This window comes from Pararge aegeria, chromosome 19 (assembly GCF_905163445.1).
Source record: "Pararge aegeria chromosome 19, ilParAegt1.1, whole genome shotgun sequence".
Classification (NCBI taxonomy): Eukaryota; Metazoa; Arthropoda; class Insecta; order Lepidoptera; family Nymphalidae; genus Pararge; species Pararge aegeria.
This window is the reverse complement of record NC_053198.1, coordinates 17,336,146-17,340,000: the sequence shown is the minus strand read 5'-3', so window position 1 is coordinate 17,340,000 and position 3,855 is coordinate 17,336,146. Positions and strand designations below refer to the sequence as shown.

The 3,855-nt window shown below is 48.9% G+C and overlaps 2 non-coding genes across 2 annotated transcripts; both read right to left on the bottom strand.

The window, feature by feature from the left end:
- Positions 1-366: 366 nt before the first annotated feature.
- Positions 367-523, bottom strand: LOC120632443. Its single transcript, XR_005659117.1, has one exon. It is a non-coding gene; the product is annotated as a 5.8S ribosomal RNA (ribosomal RNA).
- Positions 524-873: 350 nt separating this feature from the next.
- On the bottom strand, positions 874-2,776 carry LOC120632467. Its single transcript, XR_005659138.1, has one exon. It is a non-coding gene; the product is annotated as a small subunit ribosomal RNA (ribosomal RNA).
- Positions 2,777-3,855: the final 1,079 nt, after the last annotated feature.

The window sequence follows — 3,855 nt, the reverse complement described above, 5'->3', positions numbered from 1 at the left end:
CGTTTCGCATGCCCGCACCGTGCGTGCGTCGCAGGCGTACGCCACGCATAGCGCACGTATCGCGTTCGACACTAGATCGATTAACCGTTAACGGAAGGGTCGATCGATCGAAGCGATCGTGCGCGCGCGTAGCGACGCTGCTACTGCACCCACGGCTGCTGCTACGGGCTAGCGGCAACGGCGCCGAGCCGGCGAGAGCTTGGCGCGCCTCGAACGACACGCACACATTATTTCATTTTATATATTTAAACGGACCGATTGGCGCTAAGCCTCACGGAGCCGCCATGTGTCCGTGCGCGCGTCTCGCCCTAATGAAAGGTTGTTGAGTCGCGCCCACGAACAGTGTGGCATTTGTTTTTATGCAGCCGGCCCTCAGACAGGAGTGGTCCTGGATGTTTCTCCACGGACCGCAATGTGCGTTCGAAATGTCGATGTTCAAATGTGTCCTGCAGTTCACACTATGACGCGCAGTTAACTGCGTTCTTCATCGACCCGCGAGCCAAGTGATCCACCGTCCAGGGTAATAGTTTAACATTTCTGTTTCATGGTATATTTATTATACAACGTTTTTTGTCATCTATAATATCCAATGCGATCGTAACATAACGACTCTCATCTTAACGGATATAAAGATAACAATATTGGGGTGTCCGAGTAAAGACAACCGACGGACCGCGCCGTGTCGTCGATTATATTGGCTAGTGTCATTGTGGCGACAGCTGAACGCAACCGACAGTCCGGCGGACCGATCGCGACGGTCATACTTATACTAGACGGGTTTTTGTTTTTGTTTTGGTTTGGTCTTTAACATAATCGTACAAACATGGGTGCGCATGCGCGTTTACCGCGGCGACCCGTGCAGACGTTACACGTTAATGATCCTTCCGCAGGTTCCCCTACGGAAACCTTGTTACGACTTTTACTTCCTCTAAATGATCAAGTTTGGTCAACTTCCCAGCAACGCCGACGGCCGTGAAGCCACCGCGTGTCGGTCCGAAGACCTCACTAAATCATTCAATCGGTAGTAGCGACGGGCGGTGTGTACAAAGGGCAGGGACGTAATCAACGCGAGCTTATGACTCGCGCTTACTAGGAATTCCTCGTTTATGGGGGATAATTGCAAACCCCAATCCCCAGCACGAAGGAGTTTCAACGGGTTGCCCGGGCCTCTAGGCCAGGGAGAACATGCTGATTCCTTCAGTGTAGCGCGCGTGCGGCCCAGGACATCTAAGGGCATCACAGACCTGTTATTGCTCAATCTCGTGCGCCTCGAAGACGCCGGTCCCTCTAAGAAGAATTTTAATACGCCGCCAGTGAGTTGCGCGACCGAAGCCGCGCACACCTAAATGACGACGCCTATTTAGCAGGCTAGAGTCTCGTTCGTTACCGGAATTAACCAGACAAATCGCTCCACCAACTAAGAACGGCCATGCACCACCACCCACCGAATCAAGAAAGAGCTGTTAATCTGTCAATCCTTCCGGTGTCCGGGCCTGGTGAGATTTCCCGTGTTGAGTCAAATTAAGCCGCAGGCTCCACTCCTGGTGGTGCCCTTCCGTCAATTCCTTTAAGTTTCAGCTTTGCAACCATACTCCCCCCGGAGTCCAAAATCTTTGGTTTCCCGGAAGCTGCCCGCCGAGCCATTGTAGTAACGTCGGCGGATCGCTAGATGACATATTTACGGTTAGAACTAGGGCGGTATCTAATCGCCTTCGAACCTCTAACTTTCGTTCTTGATTGATGAAAACACCTTTGGCAAATGCTTTCGCTGATGTTCGTCTTGCGACGATCCAAGAATTTCACCTCTAACGTCGCAATACGAATGCCCCCAGTTATCCCTATTAATCATTACCTCGGAGTTCTGAAAACCAACAAAATAGAACCGAGATCATATTCTATTATTCCATGCACGAAATATTCAAGCGGCATTTTGAGCCCGCTTTGAGCACTCTAATTTGTTCAAAGTAAAATTGTCGGCCCATCTCGACACTCAACGAAGAGCACCGCGATAGGATTTTGATATTGAACCGGCGTTTTACCGCCGGCTCACCGACGATATGCTCCGCAGACGTGTCAGTATCACCGCGGATGCGGTGCACCGACAGCGCGGCGCACAAATGCAACTACGAGCTTTTTAACCGCAACAATTTTAGTATACGCTATTGGAGCTGGAATTACCGCGGCTGCTGGCACCAGACTTGCCCTCCAATTGTTCCTCGTTAAAATATTTAAAGTGTACTCATTCCGATTACGAGGCCTCGTAAGAGTCCCGTATCGTTATTTTTCGTCACTACCTCCCCGTGCCGGGAGTGGGTAATTTGCGCGCCTGCTGCCTTCCTTGGATGTGGTAGCCGTTTCTCAGGCTCCCTCTCCGGAATCGAACCCTGATTCCCCGTTACCCGTGACAACCATGGTAGTCGCAGAAACTACCATCGAAAGTTGATAAGGCAGACATTTGAAAGATGCGTCGCCGGTACTGGACCATGCGATCGGCAAAAGTTATCCAGATTCATCAAAATTAACGACTTCGGACGCGAGGCCCTCCGTCGATTGGTTTTGATCTAATAAAAGCGCTCGTCCCATCACTGGTCAGAGTTCTGATTGCATGTATTAGCTCTAGAATTACCACAGTTATCCAAGTAACTGAGTAAGATCTAAGGAACCAAAACTGATATATTGAGCCATTCGCGGTATCGCCTTAATACGGCTTGCACTGAGACATGCATGGCTTAATCTTTGAGACAAGCATATAACTACTGGCAGGATCAACCAGGGAGCTATCCACATACTTCACGCCACGTAACGCCCGTAGCTGTTAAGCTGTAAGGGGAAACGTAGGCGCGCAGTTAGCGAGCCCCTTCCGTAGCGAGCGAGCCGCCGCGCCGGTTCACGGCGCTGCAGCCCCATCTCACGACGGAAGGTCGAAGCACGTCGCGCGCCATTCTATTAAGAGCGGCGACGCGGTGCCCGACAAAATTTATTCTATGATGTGCTGCGAGACGGGAGAGTTTCGCCCCGCCGTCAGCATTCGACGAGCGGAACTATTAAACCCAGACGCCCACGCAGGACGAGGACACATTTCACGTTGCACCGCCTCCGTTAGGAGGCCGTGCGACATGGTCCCAAGCATTGAAGGTTCTTTGAACGAGACTTAACACACATTGACGCTCTTGCGAGCTATGATTTTATAACATATTCGAGTACGACACTTTGATCGTCGCCCGGTACTTGAGAGACTTCTTTTATAACACCATTTTTATATTATTTTTAACACCACGCGCATAAAACACAGGGGGCGAAGCCGCACAAACGAACGCAACAGTCTGCGATTGTGAGCGCGCCACGCCGGTCCCGTATTATGAGAGCTGTATTAAAAATATCACATCTGAATGTACAGTTTTTATATTAAACTGCTGCTGGATAAACTTTTAACGACCGTTTGATTTTACATTGAAATGTAATAACGAAATAACGCAGAGGGAATTTCTGACAGTTAACACATTCGACCCGAGAGAGAGCACATCATATCACAATCGATAATAATATACACTCTTGAAAATCTCACACATTAATGCCATAACAATTGCCCAGACGCGATTCCGTCGGTCGACGCCGTTCATCGGGGTACAATATTAATATGATATTAAAAAATAATACCATAAAAATAAATAAATAAATAAAATAAACATAATATAATATTATAATAAAAAAGAGAACAACCTCTTTTTTTAGAGAAATGCGAAACGTGACAACAATACTAACGCAGAGATACGCGAGAGAGAAGTCTGAACAACGCCACTTTGCGTGGCGCCGCAATCATACTACTCCTTTTAGACTCTGGTATTTCGTCGTCGC